This window comes from Eutrigla gurnardus, assembly GCF_963514095.1.
Source record: "Eutrigla gurnardus genome assembly, chromosome: 8".
In the NCBI taxonomy this organism is placed as follows: Eukaryota; Metazoa; Chordata; class Actinopteri; order Perciformes; family Triglidae; genus Eutrigla; species Eutrigla gurnardus.
This window is the reverse complement of record NC_139922.1, coordinates 20,436,947-20,449,317: the sequence shown is the minus strand read 5'-3', so window position 1 is coordinate 20,449,317 and position 12,371 is coordinate 20,436,947.

The following is a 12,371-nucleotide window of genomic DNA, read 5'->3' as shown; positions in this document are numbered from 1 at the left end:
ACGCACACGCACACGCACACACACACACACACACACACACGCACACAGACAGGCAGAGCAGATCAAAAACTACCAAGGAGGAAGAGGAAGAGGAGGAGAAAGCCGAGGTTGTCCGAAACCATTGTGACGACTTCAGGTGAAAAAAACTCGATGACTCTGGGCTTCTGTTATCTCGGCTTCTGTTTCTCTTGACATGAAAAAGTGACGTAGCAACTAATCCAAAATCTCTCTCTCTCTCTCTCGCTCTCTGACTTGCTCTCTCTCCCTCCCTCCCTGTATCTCTCCCTCCCTCCCTCCCTGTATCTCTCCCTCCCTCCCTCCCTCGTCGACTGCCTCTCAAACACACGCACTCTTTTATTTTCATCTTGTTGCAACAGCACAACTGCCCTCAGACTGCTACTTCGAAGGCTAACACATAACACAGAGGCAGAACCCACACCGATGCATGCGTACGTGCGCATGCATCGCGCGGTGCCGTGCTCGCGCGCGCATGATCACGCTGCTCCTCTTCCCCGGGAGTGACGCAGCACTTAATTCTCCGTGCTTTTTAATGCCACTGTTGTGACTACACAATGCAACTTCGTGATCAAGCTGAGGCACACACACACACCCAGACACACACACACACACACACACTAGCCAGCTGCCACACAAGGCTAGTGAGCATGAGCAGACTGCAGTGAAAGGGACCCTACCACCGTCGCTCCCTGTCCCCCATTCTGTGACGTGGCCGTGTTCCCATTTCCCCCCATGTCCCCTTATAATTGGGTCTCTCTCACTCTCCGCCGCCCTCCCCCTCCTCCTCCTCTCTGCTCTCGGCGAGAGACGCACTGGCTCCTCTGCCTGTGAGGCTGAGCTGACTGAGCCTCCTCGATCACCTGACAACCCACTGGTTTTAAAGGCACATCACCAAGCCGGTGGAGCAGTTGCATAAGCCCTCAGATGTGTCTTTTGGCCTCGTCTTTATTCCAAATAATGAGAGACACCACTAATCTCTGAATACGCACCCAAAGGGAATATTTACAGGGTGGCCCGTTTATGTTGCAACGCCATGCTTTTGTAATACCATGATGCCGGTTGCTATAGCGATTTCTGACGTCGAACACGCGCTGCTTTTTTCACCTCCAGAGAGGAGCTTTTTAAAGCGAGCGTGCAGCGCGAGGGGATTGACTGCCACGACCACACGCTCACACTTGACCCTGAAAAGGACCACCAAACAAGGACTTCCTGTTTCGGTGCTCGTGGCTTCCTTCGGCCCCGGAAGGAGACCGGCTTCATCCTTCCTATTCAAAATAATACAGCTATCCGGTTCAACCCCATCATGAATCTTTCATCACGATTCATGAATCAATCATGAGACACTTCTGTAAACTTGGATAATATTATGCAAGTCTATTGAATTGAGAGCAAACCAGGGATGTAGCTGTTCCTTTAAAAGGGCCGTCTCCCCGTCTTATAAATAGTCTGTTTTGGTTCAGTCAAACATTAGCAGGGTTTATTTTAAGAACTTGAGCAGTTTTATCTGATTGTTCACATACCTTGATCAGATGATTCTTCAAATGTAATGGAAGGCCGATGGAACTGTGGGGAAGATAAAAGGAACAGATTTGTGTTTTTAGAGCGGGAAAACAAAAAATAAAGACAACGGGACGTTATTATATTAGGATTCTACTACGTACGTTCAAATGAAGACATGTTCGCTAAATTTGCAAGTTGGCCTATTTTTGTGAGTACCACTACAGTACTGCAAAATAAGAAAAAGTTTGGTTCCGTCTCTTTTATGAGCTTGTCTGTTCTCAACAAAGGCGGCCTATTTGGTCTTTCCACAGTTCTGAAGCATAAAGTCCCCTTTAAAGGTGAAATAATGGATTTCTCTCAGTTAAGAAAAGGTAAAGGTGAGTTTTTGTCACCTCGTATGCTCATAAATGTTTTCTTTTTATAAACTTGGAGCAATACCTCCACTGGAGACGATGTGCTAGTATTCTAACTATTGGCTTGGCTATGCTACATTGCGAACTCACGCACCACCTAAACAAACCATCCCTCTGTTTTAATGCCTTGTCTTTTCCATTATCCTCCACTTACAGGTCTAGATTTTCATCTGGCTTTTCACAAGTTTGTAAACATTCTTCAACGCGCGTGTTAGCTCGTAATTTTTTTCTAATTCCCCACTGGAGTCAGAGGATATGGAGCCCACGGCTTCACCTTACAGGACGGAGAAAGGAGAGCATCGGCTTAAGAATCGGCTTTCACCCCCGGAGCTAGAAGGGAAATGTAAGAGATCTGAGGGATCAAGGCATGTTTGCTCCGAGGAGACTAGTAGATGCTGAAGGTATTGATCCGAGGATTGAGGTCCATCTTCTCTCCGAGGATGAAGATGTCTGCATGTGCATCCATTGCTACAATAAGATTAAGGAATATGAATGGGAGCGGAGCGCTTGGTTTGATGCTCCATTTGGTGCTAAGAAGATTGGACAAGCTTTGAGAGGCGAACGACAGTATTCAGTCAGGCCTTACAATGGTTAAAGGAGGGTTTTCACTGTATTGTTATTTGATTTATTTATTTCACATTGTTTTATGACTTTTTTTTGTTATAGCTTCTATTGTGTTTGTGTGTTTTTTAAACTAATTCATTATCTTGCCTGCATTGGTCTCAAATTGCAGAATTGTTTTTCTGTTTGGACACTTGTTCTGTCTTGTTGTCGGCTTGCCAGTCGCCCGTGACGGACTCTGAACAGCACTAAGCTGCATGAAAGGTGCCGCACAAATAAAGTATGATTGATTGATAAAAGACTTACATTTTGTAATGCATTACTTTGCATGGCTTTATCACATATTTGACACGTTTACTGTGCCTCATATTGAATGTGTATGCCTGCAGCAGCTCTACAATATCAAACATGCATTACAGATATCCAAGTATTGTTGATAACTTGGGTGTTATTGCTTTGCCTCGGATGAGAACAGGAGGTTTTTACTCTGCGTTTATGCTGACAGAGACACGCTACAGCTTTAAAAGCTACGTTGGAGTGTCGCTCCTTCCTGTCTGCTATTTATGCTCCTCATCCAGTGGGTTATGTGTTAATTTTAGCCATGTCATCTATCAGCCATGCCTGTTCCACTTCCTAAACCTTAATCTCTGCCTTGGAAAGAAGCCGACTCAGCTCCATTGATATGGCTTTTAGCTGCATTGGGAACAATGGACATGGCTCCAAACGCTCCCTCACATACATTTAGGCAAATGTACTTATCCTACAGGGTTTTATTAAAAGTAACCAGTGTAGTCTTTTTCTGTTATTACCTGCTATTACCAGTCAGAGGAATGAAAACAGGCTCTCTGGGGGGGGGATGTCTGCAGGTTGCAGCATCGTGCGCTGTAAGATGAGAAAAAAGCCAGTCCTGGGGAAATCCCAGGCGTTATTTCTCGACATGTCAAACATGCTACACATTCAGATATGTTTCCCCTGAGCTCAGCAGTTTCAGCATCACAAAGTCAGAGAGAAGTGACCTTTGTACAGGTATAGCGTGACCACTCGGCCCACTTTGCACTTAATTACCGCAAATACATAACTGGTCAACTGTTATTCAGCCATGACTTTTTAACAACCACGATACAAACTGTTCACTGCCGTTCCATCCGTCTCTGATGTGGCCGGCTGCGTTTACTGCGAGGTGTGCCGGCTCTTACATTTCACAGTAAATTGAAAGTAATACCTACTTTCTCTCTGGGAAGGAAGAAGTACAAATCTAATTTCTAAGCTTAGCGTGGCTGTTTTGTTCTATTCTTCGATATATTTATTCTGTTAGAAATAGAAAATGTTCTCTTACTGTGCCTCCGAAGCAGTCAGCAGCAATCAATCTGTCAGTCGACTGCAGTCGTTCTGGGGTTTTGACGTCAGGAGAAGCAAGGCCATTTTTTTCTTCCCCAAAGCACAACGGATAGATGTGCTAGTCCTCCTGTTAATGAATAAACACATACATTCACTTGCTCTCATGTAAGTGTGCAAACTGTTGTTTCAGCCTCACACTGTAGATTTGCATGAGATTTTACAATGACTCCTATCAATAACAGGATTTCTGATAACTTCATGCCCCTGTAAAAGATCTAAGGCTGCACAAATACGCCCCCCTGTGTTAAGTCAGAGGATTGCTTTTGGAGGGTTTGTTTACACCAGGAATAAAAAGTGCGTATGACATAGAAACCTCTGGATGGATGGAGCTGAGTCAAGGTACTGGTACAGCAGGCGCACGCACTTTAGCTTTACAGACACAACAAATCTGCAGAAAGAAGCAATGACATGTTTTTTTTTTATTTAACTCACAGAAGGAAATCTATATCTGCTGCTGAAAAGTGGGGAAAACAATCAGATCAGTTCAGCTTTAGGTCTATATGAAACAAAACGCTGTTGAATGAAGTACATAAATGCTACTAAATACACACAACATGACACACCATTGACAGGTGCAACAGCGTCACAAGTCAGACTATATTTGTTTCCTGAAAAAAGTGGCAACAATAGTTTTACTTATGCAAAATTATTTTCTCCTTCCAAAAAAATGGAATACTAGTTTAAAGTAATATCCCCTATTTTGTTACTTTAATCAAAACTTCATATTCTACTTCTTTTACTTTGACAGGTTTAATCAATTGTCCTGACGTCGAATCTAGCATAATACTAATTATAATGATTAAAATAATAGACAGACATGGACTCTTGAATCACTACGCAGTACCGCATGGATGCAAAGAGCACTCACTCCTGAGGTAAATAGAAGTGCGCAACATCCTCATGCAGCAAGCATCCAGCCCACCTCTCCATCCCACCCTGCTCCCCCTTGGTGGAAATCCAACCGCGACGTGTTTTATAAGGAAACAGCTGAGAGCAAATACCTCGCTTATTTCCGGGTAACGTTGGAAACAACGCTGGAAACTGCGCACTGGCCTACATCGCAATAATCAAAACGTGGTGGTGCAAAAAAATCACCACTGTCCTTTTCGTGTTATTGTTTTAAAATTAAATAGAAACAACATTTCAACAGTTTTAAAACACATTATAATCAAACACGCAATTAACCCAGCCTACCGCCCAGCATGCACCTTAACGTCATCCCGTATAAACGCTGGTATTCACCGGAGCACGTACCTGGATGGAATAAACAGTCTCTCTCGGGAGACGACTTACCGACGGCGCCGTCTTCGCGACACCTGCGGTGCCTTTACCGCTCCGTCATCGCTGCCGTTGCCCGCCGCCGACCTCCCGGTTGTAATCAAACGCCAGAGCGGTCCGTTGCATTAATGAAAAACCCCGTCCATCGACATTTTCACAGCAACACAAACAGGCCACGCCCACTCCCACACACCCCCGTTTCCTGATTGGACGCAGCCGCGAAAGGCGTCAACGAGATCACATGCTTTTGACGCAGGTTTACAAACGGACGCGAGGAGAAGGAGAGAGAGAGAACGGTGCGTTCTCTTTCAGCCAGAGAGTACAGGCGCAACAAGAGGATACACCTCTCGGTACTTCCGCTTTAGGCTTCAATTCATGTTCTTTATTTCCAGCCTTTACAAGCGTTTACATGACTGAATGTGGATCGTATGAGACACAGCGGCAGGTCAGCACACGGTCGTTCTTGCCTACAATAAGCTCGCTATCCTGCTCGGTTGTTTTCACCTTTCAGTCGACGGGAAGACCAACATTGACTGTTTTGGGCCTAAAGGGTTCTCATCCTCCCCATGTATTTATGGGCATCATAAAGAATGTGGCGATGGAGGCATGCGGTTGTTTTTCTTGAGATGCCACTGTGCTTAACAGCTGTTTCTCTGCTGATGTTATGTATCATTCTGTATACTATGTTGTATTTTAATGTGTTGTGTTTTTTTTTAACTCAATGGGACTTAACGTAAAAAACAATCTCATATAAATACAGTAGTAAATAATTAACATCTTGAGACTGAAGTTTTTTTTATTTATTTTTTTTAACCATTTCCTGATCATAAGCTGTACTATTTCTGAATATAGCAAGACATGCTTTAGACATCATACTCTTCAAAGTATGTCTCTTTAACATTTTAAATCTATTATTAAATAAGCAATAATCGAAGATAACATTTAGGGGGGAAAAATATATATTTTTACACTCAAAATCTTAGCTAATCTGTTTCATCAGGAGTGAAGTTTGACCAAATTTGTTCGCGGGTGACATCACTTTTTCCAGCTGAAACTTGCCTGCTCAGCAGTAATAAAAGCAAAGACAAGAACAGAAATAGCCTACAGAAATCTCAATCAAATAGCCAAAGAAGCAGAACATCCTGTGGAAGGACCCCATTGAGAAGCTCATTGAAGCCTTTGAAAGAATCCTACTTGATCTGTGTTTGTACCCCAGCAGCTAACAGCAGTAAACCCCACCTACAGGACTACCAACAAACAATCTCATGTGTAAGAACATCTGTCAATGGAAGCGTGTCCTCTCGAGCTATAATGCACCCTATATTTAGCTTTGGGGAAGTATACCTTGATTAAGTAACTGGAAGTATGTTAGAGAGTCTTTTATACTTTTATTTACTCACCACCCGATTTCATTACCGCACTGCAATTTTGATTCAAATGTATTTCATTATTAATCGGGTTTTCATAACTGAATTATGACTGAATAGACTCCACTGTTTGTGATGCCGTTGGCTCATAGAACATCTGATGTGTTGCACATTTAAACCCAGGATCCAGAATGCCGCAGTTTAAATGTCCAACTGTTGGATGATAATCGATGGATGATTTTTTTTTCTATGCAAATATATACAAAAATAAAATATTTTTACTGATTTGAATAATATCAAACAAACGATAATAAGGAAAATACTTATAACATAGGTTACTCTTTTAACTAACTTCATTAATGCATCCATAATCATGGGTTACCATAATTCAGGCAACATAGGAATAAACTCAGGAATCTAGTATGAAAAACAAAACGATTCTTTCAGGCAAAACGTGCCAAGGTAAAAACATTAGGGAGGTTACAGGCCTGACCTATATAGTCTTGGGGGCGTGGCCAACTCAGGAGAGACAGGCTGATGATACAGGTAGCTGGAGACCTGTGATTTAACAATGATTATTTGTTTTGATACACTTTGCAGTTATAATTAAGGTATGGTCTATGAGTCGTTGAACACAGTAGATGCTCGTAATGAGGATTCTATTCTGGATGTTTAAAGCTACTTTGGAATCTGTTCTTGAACTTCCTTTTGTTGATGTGACAATTCTGTTTTCCGCAGATCAATGAAGTTTACTTTATCTTATTGTTGTATGATCTCATCTTACCTTCAATTTGATGACTTGCCATTCTCAATTGCACATGGAGGATGGACCACTCAGCTCCTTTCCCACGGCCCCGTTTGGATCCTGGTGTCCTCTGCCTGCAGAAGTGTAAAGTTTGTAAAGATTACTGATGAGCTGCAAATATATAACAGATTATAACAGATTCTAATAGTGTTCAGATTTGTTGGGTTAAAACTTTTGCAGGGTCATATAAATTCATATAAATCTCAGTTGTAAAATATAGAAAAGGTTTGTTTTCAGTGGTTTCATTTCACTTTGACTCGACTGTTTTTGCCCGTAAGGCCACAGCAGGGGGCATCCTAACCCAACAATCCCACTCTCACATCACTTTCATCCGAATGCGTCACTCTGCTCTAAAGTCTGGATTATTTCATGGTGGGCGGACGGAAATGTCTTGCAAAATGTTGTGTATGCGCACGTTTCAAAGAACATTTAAATAATTTAAGTATCTAGAGCCTTGCGTCATACCTTTTTATCAGATACATTTGGTTCATAGTTTGTTATTGCTCAATCTGTCTGCACTATTTAAGACAACTTTAGTAACTTATCATTAGTTCACCATCAGAGGTGTGGTGTACAGTTCACTACAGGGTGTGATGTGCCGTCTGTGGACAGATGCATCATTGGAAAAAAGAGAAAAGAAAGAGACAATGACTTCCAGATTGTTTCCCTCAGCAGATGTTGCCATTAGACAACGACGGCACAGAGCAACGTGCAGGAAACAGACGGGATATCAATTTAAGTTTCCATTGTTGTTTGCCATTTAGGTGTCTATGGAAACACAATATTAACTTTGAGCTTTTTTAAATTTCACTCATTCGTTAGCTTATGCATCTCCTTTAAAACGTATAGCGTCATACCATGTGTTCATGGCGGGAACCTGCAGTTTGTTAACAATAAATGCATTTTGTAGTGACTTATTTGTTAAATCAGGGGTGAAAGCATCAATTAAAAGCTCACAGAGCTCTGACACGGCTGCCTGATGGAGCAGTTACAAGGAGGCAAGCCCGGTCAATCCCTCATGTGCGCACATTCGTCAGCGGGGCCCCGTATTTGTCTAACAGAGGGCTCCTCCCTTAATGTGGATCCCAGCTTTGAAACGGCATAGTACATTTCCCATGATGCATGCTTGAAAGGAGAAAAAAAAGTATGTTAAAGTATATGTTTCTCTTGTCATGCACTCTGGGTGTGGGTGTTGTGTTCCTGCGAGAGTGTTAGATGAGGGGGGAAAACCCTTCGCCGTTGCCAAGGTGACATCAACATAGATCATTTCATCAAGGTCGAGTAGAGTGCATGTCTGAAAACGATCTCTTCCACTGGTGGGTTGATTTAGTCACTCATTTGATACAGCACGTGAAATCAGGCAGAGTGTATTTATTTACTGACTCAAATAACACTGAATGAGATTAAATTGTCCATTGCAATTATTTCCGACATCAGCTTTGTTTACTCTCCTCCACAGGAACAGCATGTTATCTAATTTGAGGAGGAACATCTTTTCCTGGTCCAGATCTAAGCATGCAGCTAGTTCTCGCTATCTGGAGACCCTGTTCAATGATATATTTCATATTTATTCCTGCACTTTCGCTGTACATATACTTATATCTATACAGTAATGTTATGTTTACCTTTTATTCAGTTTGTTATCCTTTGCCTGTTTCTGTGTATTTACATTGAGAGCAACATAAAGTCAAATTCCTTGTATGTGTCACACCTACTTGGCAATAAAGCTGATTCTGATTCTGAATTATTATACAAGCGCTCATCTCATTTGCTCTGAGTAGAGTCATCTTGGGGCCCATATCAGGCTGGTAATGAGCACTCATGCGGCCTCATTACCCTGCTGCTTATTACCTGTGTGATCTGTAATGTTACCTGTGTCACACTAGTGAAGCGTTTTCACCAACCTGTGCTCTCCCCTCGGCTCTACATGGGGTTTTAAGGTGTCTTTCAGCTCACTGTTTTGGTTCCAACTGTTCTGCTGCACTAGTCTCTCACTCTTCTCCTCAGTTGGTTTTTTAGCTGCAGCTGTTTTTAGCACAAACCATCGCTAATTACCCAGCAATGTTTGGAAGCACTTACCGGTGTTATAGCCACCTGGTGAACACACATCCCGTCCACGTCACGACACATTCGGTTAGCCGACCTGTCCAGGTAACCGACCAGCTGCCATCTTGGATTGGCAAACACAGATGCAAATCGGCTAAAAACGCATTTTGTCAGGCCAAGTTGGACAGATTTTTTTTTTTTTTTTTTCATCCCAAGGATTTGGGGATTTTCCCGAGGAACAGACCAGTTCACAGTTAATGAATGCATAGTGGTTTATTTCCTGTTGTAGTGTGTGTGTGTGTGTGTGTGTGTGTGTGTGTGTGTGTGTGTGTGTGTGTGTGTGTGTGTGCGTGTGTGTGTGTGTGTGTGTGTGTGTGTGTGTTTGGTTGTCCCCATCAGCTGCTGCATTGACAAACATTACAAAAAGAATTACAAAGAGGTTAGAATGTTTGTTGTCCATATTTTAATGTTTGTGAAGGCAGCAGTAATGCAGCATTAAATAGGGTTTCTGCTGCCCCCAAGTGGAAAAAATGAGCCATTGCACATATAAACTTATTTATTTTTTCGATGCTTAAAAAAATTGAGTTCCTGCTTGACTGATTTAAATTATCTACTGCTAAACCTTACTTTCTTTTTTTCCAGGTTATGATGAAAAACAAAAGAGAAATATTCCAGGCTTTCCAGCATGTGGATTGATATTTACTGGATCTATCTTGTGCTTAATGGCTCTGGGAATAACTACAATCTCCCCACAGTAGTCACTGAATATAATGTAATTCTGGTTAGCATGTTATCAGAGATGATCTTGTTATTGCCTGCTAAGCCCAAGAGAGGTCATGTTGTCTTATTCACAGTTTTCCAGTCAGTATCAGCACCACACGTGAATGTTCCAGAGAGGAAGGAAGTTGGTATATATCGCCCCAGGTCAACATGGTCCAACAGACATCTAGGAGGCGTTTTAAAATCAAATCCTTTCTCATGCAGCGGCCGAGACCTGGTGTTCTCTTTTGCTAACATACTGCCATTTCTTTTAACCTCTTCATGAACCTGAAAGTTAAACAGCTTTTCATTTTCATCACAGGCTGACCCTGCAGACCACGCCCCCCTGACCCCCGGGTCCCAGAGCTCCGTCTCTCACCTCCCACCCTTCCATTCCACCCAATATTATCTTATCGTCGATGAGTTTGAGGAGGGGCGTGCTTTGGCACGGAGGACGAAAACATGACGTATTTGGCAGCCGTAAATACGCCGAGGGGGGAGCCACGCCACAATAAACACAACCAGCTGAGTTTTGCGCGTAATCCCAGATTCCTCTGCACATACACTACTCTTGGCTGGATGGAGGAATAGAGGGGTGGAGGCACTGAGAGCTGGATGGGATAGAGGATGGGAGGGGAGCAGGCTGGAGCCGGGGGACTTGTGGGACATTGACGAAAAGCTAAGGAGGAGATGATTTGAGTGATATACTGTGGGGGTACAGGGGCCGATGGGTGGAAAATATGAAGGGTAATTTCTCCCAAATACATGCACAACATTTTTCATCTGTTTACTTCTGGTACATTGGTTTTATTTATCCAGGTTCTGCCACAAAACCCAATCCAATGGAATTAAATGGAGTTATTATAGAAAGAAGTAAAATGTTCTCTCCATAATCCAAGGGCCTTGTTGTGAAAATAAAAGATGTATGTATGTTGGGGGAAGTGAGTTTTTGTGTGTGTGTAATTTGAGTGAACCAATGCTTTCAGTTTGACAGACGGGAGAGTATGAGAAACAAGGGAATGTGGAGGAGACAACAGAGGAGTGAACTCATATTCTCACATGGGTGGAGTCTGTTCTCTCTGACTTAAACACTGATGATCTTGGCTCGCTCCTCACAGAGATCAAGATCAAATAAATAACAAATAACACAGATGTCTGAGTGTTTTATACACACAGCAGTGTTCACGTTCTCACCTCTTCAATTTGCACCGTGCAGCAGTTTCGGACTGTAGATGAACCCATTTAACCCAATGTATTTGTTGTTTTTGTTATGGTTTTTGCCCTGCCCAGTGGCCTTGAGGAAATATGTTCCTTACAGGACAGGGTAGGAACTCACATGGGGCTTGGTCTTGTGATGAGAGAAGGGCGTGAGCAGATGGGGAAATAAACAAGTCACACTGTCACATACAAGTGGATAGTGACAGAAAAGAAACTCAAAATCCGTAGAAGAGGACGATGATGGATGGCGTGTAGACTCTGGAACGACACGGCGCTCATGAACAACGTCCTGTGCGGCTTAGAAAGACAGCTGGTGGATGTCTTCGCTGCCCCACCCAGGCTGTGAAAGACAAAACAGTGTGAAGTGATGTCATTACTACTGCTTATGCAAACCAGCTGTGTGACCTTATGGGTTGTACAAGACTTGAATTCAGCGTGTGCTAGAGCCGTCTTTCCCCCAAAACTGGGCCCGGGACCCGCAGGAGGGTTTTATAAGGGTCTCAAAATGTATGCAGAAGTTCTTCCAGCCTTTGATTTGACGTTTATATCTGCAGTACACATTTGAGCCACTAGAGGGAGTGTTCTGATAATTACTGATAATTATTACTCATATTGAATCTAATATGAACGGCTTGCATACTTAATGCTCATTTTAATGAGAGTAAAAGCATGTTCACTTCACCTAAATGCATTTATTAATGTTGTATCTCTTTGAAATGACTGTTTTACCTCTTTAAGATGATACCAAGATCGTAGTAGAAATGGTCAGAACACACATTTACAATGTACAATTTATAGAAAAGTTCTGTTGTGAAACAGGCCTTGATGTTTTGTCATTTTTAAAAAAGTGGGTCCCCAGAAAAAAAGAGAAACACTGAGTTAGAGCACAGGTGCATGTGTGTGGGTGCATGTGTGTGTCAGTATATGTGCACATGTTTCTGTGGTTTGAAAAAAAAAAAAACACTCTCTTCTCACTTTTTATAAATGAGGCTGAAAACTCGACAAACC